We start from the raw sequence: 19,772 nt of genomic DNA on the forward strand, positions 1-19,772 counted from the left end.
CTGTGGGTGTCTCTGTGGGTCACTGTGGGTGTCTCTGTGGGTCTCTGTGGGTGTCTCTGTGAGTCTCTGTGGGTCTCTGTGGGTCTCTGTGGGTCTCTGTGGGTCTCTGTGTGTGTCTCTGTGGGTGTCTCTGTGGTTGTCTCTGTGGGTGTCTCTGTGGGTGTCTCTGTGGGTGTCTCTGTGAGTCTCTGTGGGTGTCTCTGTGGGTCTCTGTGGGTATCTCTGTGAGTCTCTGTGAGTCTCTGTGGGTGTCTCTGTGAGTCTCTGTGGGTGTCTCTGTGGGTGTCTCTGAGAATCTGTGGGTGTCTCTGTGGGTGTCTCTGTGGGTGTCTCTGTGGGTGTCTCTGTGGGTCTCTGTGGGTTTCTCTGTGGGTGTTTCTGTGGGTCTCTGTGGGTGTCTCTGTGAGTCTCTATGGGTCTCTGTGTGTCTCTCTGTGTATCTCTGTGGGTCTCTGTGGGTGTCTCTGTGTTTGTCTCTGTGGGTGTCTGTGAGTGTCTCTGTGAGTTTCTGTGGGTATCTCTGTGGGTGTCTCTGTGGGTCTCTGTAGGTGTCTCTGTGAGTCCCTATGGGTCTCTGTGTGTGTCTCTGTGAGTCTCTGTTGGTCTCTGTCAGTTTCTGTGGGTGTCTCTGTGTGTCTCTCTGGGTGTCTCTGTGTGTCTCTCTGTGTATCTCTGTGGGTCTCTGTGGGTGTCTCTGTGTTTGTCTCTGTGGGTGTTTCTGTGGGTTTTTGTGAGTCTTTGAGTCTCTGTGGGTGTCTCTGTGAGTCTCTGTGGGTATCTCTGTGGGTGTCTCTGTGGGTGTCTATGTGGGTCTCTGTGGGTGTCTCTGCGAGTTCCTGTGGGTCTCTGTGTGTGTCTCTGTGAGTCTCTGTGGGTCTCTGTGAGTCTCTGTGGGTCTCTGTGAGTCTCTGTGGGTGTCTCTGTGAGGGTCTCTGTGAGTCTCTGTGGGTCTCTGTGAGTCTGTGTGTGTGTCTCTGTGTGTGTCTCTTTGAGTCTCTGTCGGTGTCTTTGTGGGTCTCTGTGGGTGTCTCTGTGGGGGTCTCTGTGGGGGTCTCTGTGGGTCTCTGTGGGTCTCTGTGGGTCTCTGTGGGTGTCTCTGTGAGTCTTGGTAGGTGTCTCTGTGGGTGTCTCTGTGGGTCTCTGTGGGTGTCTCTGTGGTTGTCTCTGTGGGTGTCTCTGTGGGTCTCTGTGGGTGTTTCTGTGAGTCTCTGTGGGTCTCTGTGAGTCTCGGTGGGTGTCTCTGTGGGTCTCTGTGGGTGTCTCTGTGGTTGTCTCTGTGGGTGTCTCTGTGGGTCTCTGTGGGTCTCTGTGGGTCTCTGTGAGTCTATGTGGGTCTCTGTGAGTCTCTGTGGGTCTCTGTGAGTCTCGGTGGGTGTCTCTGTGGGTGTCTCTGTGGGTCTCTGTGGGTGTCTCTGTGGTTGTCTCTGTGGGTGTCTCTGTGGGTCTCTGTGGGTCTCTGTGAGTCTCTGTGGGTCTATGTGTGTTTCTGTGGGTCTCTGTGGGTGTCTCTGTGGGTCTCTGTGAGTCTCTGTAGGTGTCTCTGTGTGGGTCTCTGTGAGTCTCTGTGGGTCTCTGTGAGTCTCTGTGGGTGTCTCTGTGTGTATCTCTTTGAGTCTCTGTCGGTGTCTTTGTGGGTCCCTGTGGGTGTCTCTGTGGGTGTCTCTGTGGGTGTCTCTGTGGGTGTCTCTGTGGGTCTCTGTGGGTGTCTCTGTGAGTCTCTGTGGGTCTCTGTGAGTCTCTGTGGGTGTCTCTGTGTGTGTCTCTGTGTGTGTCTCTGTGGGTGTCTCTGTGGGTGTCTCTGTGGGTGTCTCTGTGGGTGTCTCTGTGGGTGTCTCTGTGGGTGTCTCTGTGGGTGTCTCTGTGATTCTCTGTGAGTCTCTGTGGGTGTCTCTGTGGGTCTCTGTGGGTATCTCTGTGAGTCTCTGTGAGTCTCTGTGAGTCTCTGTGGCTGTCTCTGTGAGTCTTTGTGGGTGTCTGTGGGTGTCTCTGTGTGTGTCTCTGTGAGTCTCGGTGGGTGTCTCTGTGGGTGTCTCTGTGGGTGTCTCTGTGGGTGTCTCTGTGGGTGTCTCTGTGGGTCTCTGTGGGTGTCTCTGTGGGTCTCTGTGGGTGTCTCTGTGGGTCTCTGTGGGTGTCTCTGTGAGTCTCTGTGGGTGTCTCTGTGAGTCTCTGTGAGTCTCTGTGGGTGTCTCTGTGGGTCTCTGTGTGTGTCTCTGTGGGTGTCTCTGTGGTTGTCTCTGTGGGTCTCTGTGGGTGTCTCTGTGGGTCTCTGTGGGTCTCTGTGGGTCTCTGTGGGTGTCTCTGTGAGTCTCTGTGGGTGTCTCTGTGGGTCTCTGTGGGTATCTCTGTGAGTCTCTGTGAGTCTCTGTGGGTCTCTGTTAGTCTCTGTGGGTGTCTCTGTGAGTCTCTGTGGGTGTCTCTGAGAATCTGTGGGTGTCTCTGTGGGTGTCTCTGTGGGTGTCTCTGTGGGTGTCTCTGTGGGTGTCTCTGTGGGTCTCTGTGGGTGTTTCTGTGGGTCTCTGTGGGTGTCTCTGTGAGTCTCTATGGGTCTCTGTGTGTCTCTCTGTGTATCTCTGTGGGTCTCTGTGGGTGTCTCTGTGTTTGTCTCTGTGGGTGTTTCTGTGGGTCTCTGTGAGTCTTTGAGTCTCTGTGGGTGTCTCTGTGAGTGTCTCTGTGAGTTTCTGTGGGTGTCTCTGTGGGTCTCTGTAGGTGTCTCTGTGAGTCCCTATGGGTCTCTGTGTGTGTCTCTGTGAGTCTCTGTGGGTGTCTCTGTGAGTCTCTGTTGGTCTCTGTCAGTTTCTGTGGGTGTCTCTGTGTGTCTCTCTGGGTGTCTCTGTGTGTCTCTCTGTGTATCTCTGTGGGTCTCTGTGGGTGTCTCTGTGTTTGTCTCTGTGGGTGTTTCTGTGGGTTTTTGTGAGTCTTTGAGTCTCTGTGGGTGTCTCTGTGAGTCTCTGTGGGTGTCTCTGTGGGTGTCTATGTGGGTCTCTGTGGGTGTCTCTGCGAGTTCCTGTGGGTCTCTGTGTGTGTCTCTGTGAGTCTCTGTGGGTCTCTGTGGGTCTCTGTGAGTCTCTGTGAGTCTCTGTGGGTGTCTCTGTGTGGGTCTCTGTGAGTCTCTGTGGGTCTCTGTGAGTCTCTGTGTGTGTCTCTGTGTGTGTCTCTGTGTGTGTCTCTTTGAGTCTCTGTCTGTGTCTTTGTGGGTCTCTGTGGGTGTCTCTGTGGGTGTCTCTGTGGGTGTCTCTGTGGGTGTCTCTGTGGGTGTCTCTGTGGGTGTCTCTGTGGGTGTCTCTGTGGGTGTCTCTGTGGGTGTCTCTGTGGGTGTCTCTGTGGGTGTCTCTGTGGGTGTCTCTGTGGGTGTCTCTGTGAGTCTCTGTGTGTCGCTGTGAGTCTCTGTGGGTCTCTGTGAGTCTCTGTGGGTGTCTCTGTGAGTCTCTGTGGGTGTCTCTGTGGGTGTCTCTGAGAATCTGTGGGTGTCTCTGTGGGTGTCTCTGTGGGTGTCTCTGTGGGTGTCTCTGTGGGTGTCTCTGTGGGTTTCTCTGTGGGTGTTTCTGTGGGTCTCTGTGGGTGTCTCTGTGAGTCTCTATGGGTCTCTGTGTGTCTCTCTGTGTATCTCTGTGGGTCTCTGTGGGTGTCTCTGTGTTTGTCTCTGTGGGTGTTTCTGTGGGTCTCTGTGAGTCTTTGAGTCTCTGTGGGTGTCTCTGCGAGTTCCTGTGGGTCTCTGTGTGTGTCTCTGTGAGTCTCTGTGGGTCTCTGTGGGTCTCTGTGAGTCTCTGTGTGTGTCTCTGTGTGTGTCTCTGTGTGTGTCTCTGTGTGTGTCTCTTTGAGTCTCTGTCTGTGTCTTTGTGGGTCTCTGTGGGTGTCTCTGTGGGTGTCTCTGTGGGTGTCTCTGTGGGTGTCTCTGTGGGTGTCTCTGTGGGTGTCTCTGTGGGTGTCTCTGTGGGTGTCTCTGTGGGTGTCTCTGTGGGTGTCTCTGTGGGTGTCTCTGTGAGTCTCTGTGTGTCGCTGTGAGTCTCTGTGGGTCTCTGTGTGTGTCTCTGTGGGTGTCTCTGTGAGTCTCTGTGTGTCGCTGTGAGTCTCTGTGGGTCTCTGTGTGTGTCTCTGTGGGTGTCTCTGTGGGTGTCTCTGTGGGTGTCTCTGTGGGTGTCTCTGTGGGTGTCTCTGTGGGTCTCTGTGGGTGTCTCTGTGAGTCTCTGTGGGTCTCTGTGTGTGTCTCTGTGAGTCTTGGTAGGTGTCTCTGTGGGTGTCTCTGTGGGTCTCTGTGGGTGTCTCTGTGGTTGTCTCTGTGGGTGTCTCTGTGGGTCTCTGTGGGTGTTTCTGTGAGTTTCTGTGGGTCTCTGTGAGTCTCGGTGGGTGTCTCTGTGGGTGTCTCTGTGGGTCTCTGTGGGTGTCTCTGTGGTTGTCTCTGTGGGTGTCTCTGTGGGTCTCTGTGGGTCTCTGTGAGTCTCTGTGGGTCTCTGTGAGTCTCTGTGGGTCTCTGTGAGTCTCTGTGAGTCTCGGTGGGTGTCTCTGTGGGTGTCTCTGTGGGTCTCTGTGGGTGTCTCTGTGTGTGTCTCTTTGAGTCTCTGTCGGTGTCTTTGTGGGTCTCTGTTGGTCTCTGTGAGTTTCTGTAGGTGTCTCTGTGTGGGTCTCTGTGAGTCTCTGTGGGTGTCTCTGTGTGTGTCTCTTTGAGTCTCTGTGGGTGTCTCTGTGAGTCTCTGTTGGTCTCTGTCAGTTTCTGTGGGTGTCTCTGTGTGTCTCTCTGGGTGTCTCTGTGTGTCTCTCTGTGTATCTCTGTGGGTCTCTGTGGGTGTCTCTGTGTTTGTCTCTGTGGGTGTTTCTGTGGGTTTTTGTGAGTCTTTGAGTCTCTGTGGGTGTCTCTGTGAGTCTCTGTGGGTATCTCTGTGGGTGTCTCTGTGGGTGTCTATGTGGGTCTCTGTGGGTGTCTCTGCGAGTTCCTGTGGGTCTCTGTGTGTGTCTCTGTGAGTCTCTGTGGGTCTCTGTGAGTCTCTGTGGGTCTCTGTGAGTCTCTGTGGGTGTCTCTGTGAGGGTCTCTGTGAGTCTCTGTGGGTCTCTGTGAGTCTGTGTGTGTGTCTCTGTGTGTGTCTCTTTGAGTCTCTGTCGGTGTCTTTGTGGGTCTCTGTGGGTGTCTCTGTGGGGGTCTCTGTGGGGGTCTCTGTGGGTCTCTGTGGGTCTCTGTGGGTGTCTCTGTGAGTCTTGGTAGGTGTCTCTGTGGGTGTCTCTGTGGGTCTCTGTGGGTGTCTCTGTGGTTGTCTCTGTGGGTGTCTCTGTGGGTCTCTGTGGGTGTTTCTGTGAGTCTCTGTGGGTCTCTGTGAGTCTCGGTGGGTGTCTCTGTGGGTCTCTGTGGGTGTCTCTGTGGTTGTCTCTGTGGGTGTCTCTGTGGGTCTCTGTGGGTCTCTGTGAGTCTATGTGGGTCTCTGTGAGTCTCTGTGGGTCTCTGTGAGTCTCGGTGGGTGTCTCTGTGGGTGTCTCTGTGGGTCTCTGTGGGTGTCTCTGTGGGTGTCTCTGTGGGTCTCTGTGGGTCTCTGTGGGTCTCTGTGAGTCTCTGTGGGTCTATGTGTGTTTCTGTGGGTCTCTGTGGGTGTCTCTGTGGGTCTCTGTGAGTCTCTGTAGGTGTCTCTGTGTGGGTCTCTGTGAGTCTCTGTGGGTCTCTGTGAGTCTCTGTGGGTGTCTCTGTGTGTATCTCTTTGAGTCTCTGTCGGTGTCTTTGTGGGTCCCTGTGGGTGTCTCTGTGGGTGTCTCTGTGGGTGTCTCTGTGGGTGTCTCTGTGGGTCTCTGTGAGTCTGTGGGTGTCTCTGTGGTTCTCTGTGGGTGCCTCTGTGGGTGTCTCTGTGGGTCTCTGTGGGTGTCTCTGTGAGTCTCTGTGGGTCTCTGTGAGTCTCTGTGGGTGTCTCTGTGTGTGTCTCTGTGTGTGTCTCTGTGGGTGTCTCTGTGGGTGTCTCTGTGGGTGTCTCTGTGGGTGTCTCTGTGGGTGTCTCTGTGATTCTCTGTGAGTCTCTGTGGGTGTCTCTGTGGGTCTCTGTGGGTATCTCTGTGAGTCTCTGTGAGTCTCTGTGAGTCTCTGTGGCTGTCTCTGTGAGTCTTTGTGGGTGTCTGTGGGTGTCTCTGTGTGTGTCTCTGTGAGTCTCGGTGGGTGTCTCTGTGGGTGTCTCTGTGGGTGTCTCTGTGGGTGTCTCTGTGGGTGTCTCTGTGGGTCTCTGTGGGTCTCTGTGGGTGTCTCTGTGGGTCTCTGTGGGTGTCTCTGTGGGTCTCTGTGGGTGTCTCTGTGGGTCACTGTGGGTGTCTCTGTGGGTCTCTGTGGGTGTCTCTGTTAGTCTCTGTGGGTGTCTCTGTGAGTCTCTGTGAGTCTCTGTGGGTGTCTCTGTGGGTCTCTGTGTGTGTCTCTGTGGGTGTCTCTGTGGTTGTCTCTGTGGGTCTCTGTGGGTGTCTCTGTGGGTCTCTGTGGGTCTCTGTGGGTCTCTGTGGGTGTCTCTGTGAGTCTCTGTGGGTGTCTCTGTGGGTCTCTGTGGGTATCTCTGTGAGTCTCTGTGAGTCTCTGTGGGTCTCTGTTAGTCTCTGTGGGTGTCTCTGTGAGTCTCTGTGGGTGTCTCTGAGAATCTGTGGGTGTCTCTGTGGGTGTCTCTGTGGGTGTCTCTGTGGGTGTCTCTGTGGGTGTCTCTGTGGGTCTCTGTGGGTTTCTCTGTGGGTGTTTCTGTGGGTCTCTGTGGGTGTCTCTGTGAGTCTCTATGGGTCTCTGTGTGTCTCTCTGTGTATCTCTGTGGGTCTCTGTGGGTGTCTCTGTGTTTGTCTCTGTGGGTGTTTCTGTGGGTCTCTGTGAGTCTTTGAGTCTCTGTGGGTGTCTCTGTGAGTGTCTCTGTGAGTTTCTGTGGGTGTCTCTGTGGGTCTCTGTAGGTGTCTCTGTGAGTCCCTATGGGTCTCTGTGTGTGTCTCTGTGAGTCTCTGTGGGTGTCTCTGTGAGTCTCTGTTGGTCTCTGTCAGTTTCTGTGGGTGTCTCTGTGTGTCTCTCTGGGTGTCTCTGTGTGTCTCTCTGTGTATCTCTGTGGGTCTCTGTGGGTGTCTCTGTGTTTGTCTCTGTGGGTGTTTCTGTGGGTTTTTGTGAGTCTTTGAGTCTCTGTGGGTGTCTCTGTGAGTCTCTGTGGGTGTCTCTGTGGGTGTCTATGTGGGTCTCTGTGGGTGTCTCTGCGAGTTCCTGTGGGTCTCTGTGTGTGTCTCTGTGAGTCTCTGTGGGTCTCTGTGGGTCTCTGTGAGTCTCTGTGGGTGTCTCTGTGTGGGTCTCTGTGAGTCTCTGTGGGTCTCTGTGAGTGTCTCTGTGTGTGTCTCTGTGTGTGTCTCTGTGTGTGTCTCTTTGAGTCTCTGTCTGTGTCTTTGTGGGTCTCTGTGGGTGTCTCTGTGGGTGTCTCTGTGGGTGTCTCTGTGGGTGTCTCTGTGGGTGTCTCTGTGGGTGTCTCTGTGGGTGTCTCTGTGGGTGTCTCTGTGGGTGTCTCTGTGGGTGTCTCTGTGGGTGTCTCTGTGGGTGTCTCTGTGTGTCGCTGTGAGTCTCTGTGGGTCTCTGTGAGTCTCTGTGGGTGTCTCTGTGAGTCTCTGTGGGTGTCTCTGTGGGTGTCTCTGAGAATCTGTGGGTGTCTCTGTGGGTGTCTCTGTGGGTGTCTCTGTGGGTGTCTCTGTGGGTGTCTCTGTGGGTTTCTCTGTGGGTGTTTCTGTGGGTCTCTGTGGGTGTCTCTGTGAGTCTCTATGGGTCTCTGTGTGTCTCTCTGTGTATCTCTGTGGGTCTCTGTGGGTGTCTCTGTGTTTGTCTCTGTGGGTGTTTCTGTGGGTCTCTGTGAGTCTTTGAGTCTCTGTGGGTGTCTCTGCGAGTTCCTGTGGGTCTCTGTGTGTGTCTCTGTGAGTCTCTGTGGGTCTCTGTGGGTCTCTGTGAGTCTCTGTGTGTGTCTCTGTGTGTGTCTCTGTGTGTGTCTCTGTGTGTGTCTCTTTGAGTCTCTGTCTGTGTCTTTGTGGGTCTCTGTGGGTGTCTCTGTGGGTGTCTCTGTGGGTGTCTCTGTGGGTGTCGCTGTGAGTCTCTGTGGGTCTCTGTGTGTGTCTCTGTGGGTGTCTCTGTGGGTGTCTCTGTGGGTGTCTCTGTGGGTCTCTGTGGGTGTCTCTGTGAGTCTCTGTGGGTCTCTGTGTGTGTCTCTGTGAGTCTTGGTAGGTGTCTCTGTGGGTGTCTCTGTGGGTCTCTGTGGGTGTCTCTGTGGTTGTCTCTGTGGGTGTCTCTGTGGGTCTCTGTGGGTGTTTCTGTGAGTTTCTGTGGGTCTCTGTGAGTCTCGGTGGGTGTCTCTGTGGGTGTCTCTGTGGGTCTCTGTGGGTGTCTCTGTGGTTGTCTCTGTGGGTGTCTCTGTGGGTCTCTGTGGGTCTCTGTGAGTCTCTGTGGGTCTCTGTGAGTCTCTGTGGGTCTCTGTGAGTCTCTGTGAGTCTCGGTGGGTGTCTCTGTGGGTGTCTCTGTGGGTCTCTGTGGGTGTCTCTGTGGTTGTCTCTGTGGGTGTCTCTGTGGGTCTCTGTGGGTCTATGTGTGTTTCTGTGGGTCTCTGTGGGTCTCTGTGGGTCTCTGTGAGTCTCTGTAGGTGTCTCTGTGTGGGTCTCTGTGAGTCTCTGTGGGTGTCTCTGTGTGTGTCTCTTTGAGTCTCTGTCGGTGTCTTTGTGGGTCCCTGTGGGTGTCTCTGTGGGTGTCTCTGTGGGTGTCTCTGTGGGTCTCTGTGGGTCTCTGTGAGTCTCTGTGGGTGTCTCTGTGGTTCTCTGTGGGTGTCTCTGTGGGTGTCTCTGTGGGTGTCTCTGTGAGTCTCTGTGAGTCTCTGTGGGTCTCTGTGAGTCTCTGTGGCTGTCTCTGTGAGTCTTTGTGGGTGTCTGTGGGTGTCTGTGGGTGTCTCTGTGGGTGTCTCTGTGAGTCTCTGTGTTTGTCTCTGTGTGTGTCTCTGTGGGTGTCTCTGTGGGTGTCTCTGTGAGTCTCTGTGGGTGTCTCTGTGGGTCTCTGTGGGTATCTCTGTGAGTCTCTGTAGGTGTCTTTGTGGGTCTCTGTGGGTCTTTGTTAGTCTCTGTGGGTGTCTCTGTGGGTGTCTCTGTAGCTCTCTGTGAGTCTTTCAACACCATCAACATCAATCGCATCACCATCAACCACATCAACATAACCATTAACTACATCAACATCACCATTAACCACATCAACATCACCCATCAACCACATCAACGTCACCCATCAACATCACCCATCAACCACATCAAAATCACCAATAAACCACATCAAAATCACCCATCACCCATCAACCACATCAACATCACCTATCAACCACATCAACATCACCCACCAACCACATCAACATCATCCATCAACCACATCAACATCACCCATCAACCACATCAACATCACCCATCAACCACATCAACATCACCCATCACCCATCAGCCACATCAACATTACCCATCAACCACATCAAAATCACCCATAAACCACATCAACATCACTCATCAACCACATCAACATCACCCATCAACCACGTCAACATCACCCATCAACCACGTCAACATCACCCATCACCCATCAACCACATCAACATCACCCATCAGCCACATCAACATCACCCATCACCCATCAACCACATCAACATCACCATCAACCACATCAACATCACCCATCAACCACATCAAAATCACCCATCAACCACATCAACATCACCCATCAACCACATCACCATCACCCATCAACCACATCACCACCACCACGTATGAGGCCGACATCCCCTTGAGGAAATTCCACATTACGATGACGCAGCCCAGGACATCCATATCGGGTGCACGCAAAATGATGATGGTGGTGGTGGGGCTTGTTACTTGCCCCTTGGGAGAGAAGCGCTGATATCCACAGAGTGGTAACAGTTTTGTCGACCCCACCACCCCCAGAAAGTGATGATTGGCTGAGTGTTAACCGGGTTGTGCAGTACTCACTGTGTGATGGTTGAGACTTGGCACCGACTGTTTGTCTGTCTGTGTCTGTCTGTGTGTGTCTGTTTGTCTGTGTGTCTGTGTTTGTGTCTGTGTGTGTGTGTCTGTGTGTCACTGCGTTTGTGTGTCTGTGTGTGAGTCTGTATGTGTCTGTGTGTGTCTGTATGTATGTTTCTGTGTGTGTCTGTGTGTCACTATGCGTCTGTGATTGTCTCTGTGTGTGTCTGTGCCTCTGTGTGTGTGTCTCTGTGTGCCTGTCTTTTCCGCCTTAGGAAACCCGTCTGACTTGTACAATGACTCTCACGGAATTCACAACCCGCTTCTCGCCTGCGAAGATAAAGGCTGCTCGAGTCGCCGGCACGCAAGTGCTGTTAAACTCCGACCCAGCAGGGCTCAGTTAGGGCTGAGTCAACCTAGGGGTGGCCACGAGCGGGAACGTAACTCGGGTCACAGCGCTAACCATTCGGTTGAAGCCCGAACATTCCACCCTGTGTTGACAGTTCATCGCCACCTCACCGAGTGCCGGGTGGCCGACGAGCCGGGCCGAGCGAGACCCGACGTTACGCTTCAGCAGGATCTCATTGTATCGCCCGCAGGATTCCAGCGCCTGACGCCCGCAGACGCGCCGGCGGTGGCGCTTCCAAAGGGCGGACCGGGGCTGACGGACCGGTTGCCATCTTCTTCTTCTTCCCGTTAAGCCATTTGCGTATTGCCCTGGGGGGTCCCCAGCACGCCAATTCCAGTCCCAGCCGGGGGTCTGGCGATGAGGACCCCGTTCAAAGCGTGTTTCGTTTCGATGACAAGTCCCTTCTCCGTTGTCTACTTCCTTGCGTGTCGGGGTTGTTGGTTGAGGGTTCACCCCTGAAATTCGTTGTTCCTCCACGTTAGTTTTTATTGCATTAACACATTTGGAGCCAATGGGCTCAGACCAAAAAAGATTAATTTATTGGTACCAGCTGAGGTGGCAAAGTCGAGTAATGATTTTTGTAATCCTCCACGTGTGTGGGACTGATTCTGATATGATAACCTTTGCGGAGTGGCAGCTTAGTTGTGGTTACCATGACTTTTATACCCATACCCTGTGACAGGCGTCAGGAACAATGAATTGGGCATTGTTACTGAAAAACTAGCTAGACCAAAGCCATTGGTTTAAATGCACAATGAAAACAAGGATAATAAGGGATACCATAGTGAGGTAAGGGACTACTTGAATATTATAAACATTGACATTCGCATATACTTAGTCAATGATTCATGTAATCCCATATATATCGTTAGTGATGGGTATATGTGAAGAAGGTTACATTATTGTAATCAAGCTCTGTGTGTACTTAGATGGTGTTAATAACGGTAACCAAGTCCAGAATCACCACACTGTGCATCAATGTATACTACGACTACTACCACAGTAATACCATCAGAATCACCACCTTGTGTCACTCATCATCTGACTCCCCGAGTTCAAAGTCAGGTTCTGGATCTTCCTGCAGTTTTTGGTTACTGGAGGTCTGTAACCTGCACGCGTCTGTGCATGTCAGTCCATTTGACAGGCACGTGCAGCTTCGCATTGTGCATGAACGCACACACTTGCATGCCAGCAGTTTCAAGACCACATCTGGTGCGGGTGGAGAGCACATCCAGTAAATGGCCGGCTTGCCATCATCGTCTGTCCATCCATATTCAGCAGGGCTTGGCACCACAGGGTTAGCCGACAGACAGCACCTCCAGATTGCTGCCAGATAGCTGGCTCGTTGAACATGCGTGAAGAGACAGTCTCTACATGGTGGCAGCTGGCTGGACTCGATTCTCCCTTTTTTCACACGCTTTTATTTAACACACTCCATCTGTTGTCGTATCCTAAAATCTTGTAACTCAATTTTAACCGTCTTCCCAATGTCGTATCGACTGCAAACTTGGTATAGGTATGTCATACTGATGACAATACTATATTCTATTATTTAAAATATATATATATATTTAAACAATCTTTTTTACGGGTATAACTCACGTTTGCTGTAAATCACCACGGTCCCTTACGTTATGGTAAGCTTTGGGGAGCCACTTCCTGGAGTCGTGGAGTTCTGCCATTACTCGTACGGTACATTTCATTAAAGCGTGTTTTAGAAAAAAAGTATTATAAATATTTTATTTCCATCATGAGGTCTCCTTTGCCAGTACCAAAATATACTAATAGGGGTTTTCCCCTTTTTTCTGGCAACAAAACGGACACCTTTTGCAAGGAATCATGTTTACATTAACCACAATACTTGCAGTCAAATGCAAACAAAAAACAATACTCTGATAATGTTTGCATTGTCCTTGAAACTGATTGGGCCACACCTGAGACAGCTTTTCTTAGAGCCTTGTCTCATATGGTGTTCGACCAGATGACGCCAAAAGGCGCACAGTTCAAGGACAACGCACTATCAGAGTAATGAGAGCTGCTAGCGCAGTTCGTTCACCTCGCCACTGCTGCTATTGGCAACTTGCATGCGGCAGGTGAACCGCTGAATTTTCTGGAACAGCTCCATCACTCACAATCCATGACTGCCCAAATCGACTAAAAGTATCTTGGCAGGAAGTGTCCTTTCTTTCACAATCTTCACGGCACTGAGCTTCCCTCGACCGGTGAATGCACTGACAGTGTCGTAGTCCTGTGAAGGTGTGCAAGGCTGTCACAGACGCTGTCTCTAAGTGACCTTGCCAGCTTGCTGTTCTGTGTCCCACACTTCTGGTAGACGGGACGGACGATGTCCTTCTGGAAGCAAAGACAATGCACCATGACATCAGTGCATGCAGGAGCAGAGGGGTCTCAGCTTCTTCATGCGTGGAGTACAGCTCTGCTACTTCTTCACACTCATCTTCTGTCTACCTGTAGCAGGTTTCCTCACAGGTCATGTACAACACCTTGCCATGCAGCATCTCTCTGTATCGTGGGAGTTTCCACTCTTCCACCAGAAACTTGACGAGACTGGTCTTGTTGGAGGGACTGCGCAGGAATTTTCTCTACTGCTGGACGTGGTGTCCCCCTGCAAGGTTCTGGTGGTGTCTGCACCCCGGTTCAGTCGTTCAGCATCTTTTACGGAAGTCTGTCGGTAGACATTAAAGACAACACAATCCTCTCGCTCTGTGCCCCCTCGTGGAGGACCTGGGTCAAGGCTGACTCTGCCACCTGTGCAAAGGTTTTGTTGTTGCCATTCATTTTTTGGACCAGCCTCACACCGTCAATGATGGAAGTAGATGGGGTTGGGATGTCTTCTGCAGGAGACGCATTTTTTTCAAGCTCTCTGGCAAGTGCAGCCTTGTTTGCTGTTGTGCGCATTTGCGGTCATGATACTGTAATGCGAGCGTATGATGGGGGGTCGCCGGTTGGTGGGGTGGGCTTCGCCGCCTCAGCCTCTAAGCCAACCAGGTTACACCAACCATCGGGGGTAAAGTTCGAGGGTGGAGCCCGCGGGCGCTAGGGGGTGGTATTATCTGGAAAGTTCTTAAGGGGTGTGGTGAAGGGCGGATTCTGGGTGACGCGGAAAGGGGATATAAGGGAAAGCCGGAAGGGGCTCGGGGTCAGTTGGTAAGGGCTGGAAGCGGGGCCACGTCTCGGGTCTCCGCGAGCCATTGGCCACGTGGCGACGCGGAGACGGCTCTCAGCACGCCGTGGGAGTGGAGAAGCAGGAGAGAGAGAGCGGCGCAAGAGCGGGACACCAGCTCACGCGACGCGGAACGACGGAGACATAGTCTCTTGTCGTCGACCTGGTTTATTACAATACCTTATGCGGCAACAGAAGCTCATTCATGCTAATCTCCCTCCCTAATCCCTCTCTCCCTCATCTCCCCCATTAACACAACTGACGCGCTTATGTCCGTGGATGTAATTCCTACTTTCCAGCTCCGACCCCGCTTGCTTGCCCATCGCCACATATATAACTTTGTTTTAACTGCTCTCTCGCTGGTTTAGCAGTTCCACTGCTCGATTATATTTTTTTCCGCCTGAGGACGACCGCTTGTGTTGTGATCAAAACGTCGTGGTTTATTTTATTTTATACCTACCTGACTTTACCGAAAGAACCAAACAGTACAGATTGCCTACCTTGTCGGGGATGACCGTCATCTCACCTCGAGTCAGGATGTTGACGCCTGTCCAGCTGCTGATTGGCTGGTCTTCTTGTTGTGACGTGCGTGCTATGACCTAAACAAGGTTCTTTTCTCTGGCAAGCTGAGACTGTCAATGGCCAAATTATTGCAGAAGCCGCTGAACTCTATGAGATGCATGATGAGGATCATTAGCGCCTGTGAGTAGATAGTAAAGGAAGACATGCTCGTTGGTAGACAAAATAATAGATCACAACGTTTTGATCGCAACGCAAGACAATGAGCGACTCTGGAATGGTAGGACAATCTGATTCTGGGTTGACTTCAGGCGGTAAGGCCTCAGGGACATCTTGGCTCTTGATGTCCTCGCTCAATTTGATGGCTGCTTTGGCTATAACATCTTGAGCACCGACACTTTCAGGGTGTGCAGCTCCCTTTTGAGAGACTGATTTTCTTTGGCAAGTTCCCTCATGGACAGGGTATCTGGAGCGAGGAGGAGTTTTCCTTTCCTGTCAGGGAAGATGTGCAAGGCTCCAGCAAAAATACTCTCCAGCTTTCGCCTTATGTGCTTCTTGGTTGATTCTGACTTGGATAATGCCAAGGGAGGTCATTGAAGCAACCAGTCTAGAAGTGAGGTCGGTTATTGGCTTCACTTGACGATTGTCAAAAAGCTCCATGCTCATGGAGAGGAACAGCTCATTGTATGACTGATTCACAGCAGCTTCGTACTGGGCTGCAGCATCATTTTCTTCATTGCTGGCAACATCTTACTTGGAAACCTCCTCTTTGATGTACAGTCTACAGCATGACCTGTGGGAGTGCCCTTCAAAATATTGATCTTTCAGTTAATTACGTTAAAATACACTTGACACATGTTAAAAAACAAGATTTTCGCCTATTTTTTTTGACATAAAAGCACGTAAAATTAAAATGACAAAAGGTTTAAAAAAATCCCTCTGAAAATGTCTAGCTATTCCAAGTAGGAAGCAGTATGTAGAATTATGTGGCTTTACCTTTTATGAAACATGAGTTGTCAAACTCGGCATGCAAAATGCCATTTGGAGAAAATCGCAATGCTGGCTCTGGCACTGTGATGCTAGCAGCAATGAGATTTGAGAGTTCTACTTGTGTAGTGACATCGCAGATGTCACTGTGTGGTGCCGGCCCTAGTGAGGCATGGCGTGCGATGTACTTTCATCGCGGACATCCCGTGTGCAGCGACATCGCGGATGTCACTGGGTAATGCCGGCTCTAGTGAGGCATGGCGTGCGATGGTATTGCCATCGCGGACACCCCGTACACGTTGGTGTAGTACCATCCCTAGGGGGGCTCGGTGAGCGCTGAGTGACAGCGCTGAGTGGCACCACGCTCTGCGTGCAGTGCTGACCCCTACAGGTTGGGGTGCGAGAGTGCGGGCCGCAGGAACGAGGTTACTGTGGGCCATGGCACTCTGGTTGAGCCCGAGAGACACGTGACCACTAAAGTCTACGCAGGGCCCCGAGGTGGTGGCTAGGGGGTGGTCACATGTCGGGGCGAGATCCAATGGGAAGGGTCTAGAAACGGCGATAGGTTTCTCGAAGGTGGGCGTGGCCAAGGGCGGGGCCAGCAACGACCAGGGAGGACATAAACCAGGGTCACCACAGGGACCAGGGTTCAGTGTTGCTGTCGTCATCTGAAGATCTACATTCTACTTCTTAGAAGATTCACAGACACGTGGAGCTGGACCCAAGCTGGGGTCTGGTCTGTTGTAGCTACTCTCAGTGTGGTTAGCGTGGTTTAGCCTGGTGGTCCACCACCATAGCTGGCTTCTGGTAAAGGGGCAGTCACCCCTTTGTGTTAATGTGTTGGTGTAAATAAATGTGTTGCCTCCAAGCAGTATGTCTGCGACTCAGTTGAATCCACTACACTTGTGATCCCCCTCTTATTGCCATGGCGGCAAAGTAAATATCCAGATATGACTAAGCTAGACGTCTACTCCAGAGAATAAGCTTTTCAATGATGTGCAATTCATCTCGGTTATTTCTTAAAATTTGGAGACAAATTGCGATGAAAGATGCTTTATTTACTTGGCGAAGTTTGTATAAAATCTTAAAAACTGTCAAATATAAATAGTTAGTTTTTATTTTATAAAATATAAATAGTTAGTTTTTATGATTTTAATCATCAATTATTACCAATAACAAAGTTATTGATAATAATTGTGTGCATATTATGAAAGTTAACAATACATTGAGGGTAAAGTTAGCACTTTAGAGATCTTTACTGAACAGAAATTATACAGAACCACCAGTACTTTGCCTGTCCTGGCAGTAATTGAACATGAGCAAACAAGCTGCTGGAAACAGAAGGAAAATAGAGAGCGCCAATCTATTCCAGACTTAACTAAGTACTGACATTTGTAATGTGAGGGTATACCTGGGTGATTGAATGGTCACACCTCGTTTATAATGATTGGCTCTACCGGTCCAGGCCCATAACCAATGGGGAGAGGTGTAGGGGCGTGGCCCTGACGTATTGGGAAGGTGACACCTGGAAGGAGATGATTGGCCCTGCTGGCTTTAGCCACAGCCAATGGGGGGACGAGTTAGGGGCGTGGTCCTGGGACCGTAGGATGGAATCTGGAAGATTCCAGGGAGGTTACCCAGGACTGGCTGAAAGGCACCACGTGACCCAGGGATTAAAAGGGGTGGAGACGGGCAACACGTGGTCAGAACTGGAACGAACGAAAGAAGCCACGCGGGAGCTGGGTCCAGAGCCTGTCACGTGGCAGCAAGAGTCTATCTCTCTCTCTATCCCTCTCACGCTGTCTGTCAACAGCGTGAAGGAGTCAGATAGCAGAGGAGTCCGTATGATGAGAGCTGTGAACGAAAGATAATAAAAGAACCCGATTCCAGAAGTTGCTTCCACGACCTTTATTACACAGGCATACCTCGTATAGCGCTCGAGATGCGTTCTTGGTAAACAGAGTTGCTATAAGTGGAATGCCTGCATTTCCTGTCAGTCGTCACTGTAGCCATCACAATGACCCGTGTTTGTTTCTGAGTTCTACGTCAAAATTCTTGCCATTAACCCCAAAACAACTCATCATCGCTGTATTGGCTTTGTAATCTACATCTACGGAGGCATGTGGGTTATCAAGATTTTTCCAGAGTAGTACTCAATCATTACGATTTTTAAATGTGTAATAAAGGATTCGACCACGATCTCTGGCTCAGTGTCCTTTATTTGGTCCGTACTGTATTACCCACACGGCTGTCTCCTCTTTGCTTAGTCCCCACCGTGCTGGCTCCGATGTCTCTCTCTTCTCCACCAGCAGCCCCTCTGTTGGCCTCTGTCGCTCCTGTAGCCCCCACAGCAGCTCCGCTGCTGTTACTCACTCTCAGCCCCCTTGGCTGTAATCGCTGCTGCTCTTCTCGCTCTTGCTTACTCCGCAGCTCTGACAGCCTCGTGCTGTCTCGCCTCCTCGTCGCTCCTGCGACTCTTGGCAGCCACACCGCTGCCTCTCACACACAGCCTTACTGCCTATTTCTATCTGCAGCTTTACACCTCCCAGTAGCTCCCTACTGTTCCCGGGGTTGGCTCCCGCTCCGACGGTGCCCCCTCGGCTCGTACGCCCGCGTGGCCCCACACCTTTCCATTCACACCCTGACTGACTTCTCTTTCCGGTTTACCCGCTTAAGGACCCCAACCTTTCACCCACGTCACCTGGCTCCGCCTCCTCGTGACGTCACATCCGGAAGGTCGCTTTCGCCCGCATTACACCACCCTCCCCCATAGAAAAAAACCCAGCCGACCTCGGCTGAACAATACCAAAGCGTAATGCGGTGAACCGACCTTCCCCCTCAAAGGACACTAAGCATGCAATATAACAAAAAGAACAACAACACAAGTAACATCGACGAACGTACGAAAGCATGCGATAAATACGACGGCAAGAACAAGAACAATAACAACATACAATCAACGAAACGTAAGTGATTTGGAACGAGTGCGGGTCGCCGGCCCGTCCCGGACGGTCGGCGGCCCACTTGTAGAACGGGGACGCGATGGAACACGAGGAATGACAGGGGGTAAATCCCCTGCTGCGATTGGAAGTCCACCGACGTCTCGTGTCCCTGACGAATCAGTCTTGGTCGTGTTCCGCGAATGCGCCTGCAGCGGGGTCGGAAGGGTTGCAGGGCTCGAAGGTCCCGCAGCCCTGGCAGGCGCCCTCCGAACAGGCCCACTCCTCCCCCGCGGTGTCACGGTCGGCCTGTCTGGAACAGGTACGACAGACGCTCTAGCAAGATCAATGGACGCCGGCGGGGAAGAGTCAGAGTCAGCAGCAACAGACCCCGGCAAGGCAACATTGGGAGATGACGCATCACGTAGGGGAGCAACATATGGTTTCAACCGCGACGTATGAACAAACCAACGGCGAGACCCAATCTGAACGCGCGCCGACTGTGGATTGGGAACCTCAATGAGGCGCACAGGACCATGCCAAGGTTTGTGCAATTTAGGAGAGGTCCCCGGCCGCACCTGCGGACAATGGAGCCAGGCCAGGTCACCAACCTTCCAGGGGCACTCCCCCTCAGACCGCCGAGCATACCGCTCGTTCCGGGCCTGGGCTTTGGCCGTAGCCACGCGGGCGTTTTCCCGCGCCTCCGTAACCCGGCGAACCGTGTCCTGAATGTATTCAGGGAGTGGTTTACGAGGTCCCTTCACCCCAGTACCCAATTGCACATCCACCGGAGGCACGTTTTCCCGACCATACATAAGGTAAAACGGCGAATACCCTGTAGCCGCATGGGGCGTCATCCTGTATGCCGAAAGCACTCCGGGGATGTGCAAATCCCAATCTGATTGCTGTTCACTCACAGTATGGCAAAGCATGGCAGACAATGTCCTGTTCAGCCGCTCAACCATACCATCCGTCTGCGGATGGTATGGGGATGTCCGTATTTTCTTAGTCCCAAGGCCCGCACACACTTCAGCCAATAATTTAGAAGAGAAATTTCGGCCCTGGTCCGTGAGGAGTCTCTCAGGCGCCCCCTTGTCCATAATGTACCCAAACAAAAATGCGTCGGTGATGGCCGCGGCCGACTGATTGGGCAACGGCCAGGCCATCGGCCAACGGGAGAGATACTCAACCCCTACCAGCAAATATTTATTTCCCCTCGCCGATGGTGGGAAGGGTCCCAATATGTCCAGTGCCACCAATTCATTGACTCTAGACACCTGAATCGACTGGAGAGGCGGCACGTAAGGATGTTTAGGCGGCTTACGCCGGGCGCATTCAGGGCACGCGCGCACGTGCCCTACGACATCTGTCGCCATGCCGTGCCAAAAATAATGACGTTGTAACGTCAACAAAGTCTTCTGCACCCCTAAATGCAATAGTGTGTCACAATGGAGAGTTCTAATCAACTCAAATTGCAAGGACGTTGGTACCACCACACGCCAGCTTTCCTGGAACCTTTCTCGCCACATAAGCAGACCATCTCGGAGAGCGGTTCGCGGCCCCACAGCCGAACTCGGACTCCCATTGTCCCTCATAGACCGCTTCCGCATGGACAACAACGACTCGTCCATCATCTGTTCCCGAATCCAGACAGACCGCGGCAGATTTAAAACCCCGTCAGTCGGTCCGGGTTCCATCGGAGTATCCGACTTCTCGACGGCCAACGTAAGCGGCTGAGGGGGGTTTAAAATCGGCGAACACCTATGCGTCCCCGACGTAC

At 52.2% G+C, this 19,772-nt stretch overlaps 1 protein-coding gene across 1 annotated transcript in view; it reads right to left on the reverse strand.

The window, feature by feature from the left end:
* The window catches only part of LOC144738076 (uncharacterized), a 40,769-nt gene extending 30,281 nt beyond the window's left edge, over positions 1-10,488 (reverse strand). Inside the window, exon 1 of the mRNA XM_078620985.1 lies at positions 9,964-10,488. The gene's annotated coding sequence lies outside the window, so the exon portion shown is untranslated. The remainder of the gene's footprint in view (positions 1-9,963) is intronic.
* Positions 10,489-19,772: the final 9,284 nt, after the last annotated feature.

This window comes from Lampetra planeri, chromosome 77, assembly GCF_965212315.1.
Source record: "Lampetra planeri chromosome 77, kcLamPlan1.2.h2, whole genome shotgun sequence".
NCBI classification, from domain to species: domain Eukaryota; kingdom Metazoa; phylum Chordata; class Hyperoartia; order Petromyzontiformes; family Petromyzontidae; genus Lampetra; species Lampetra planeri.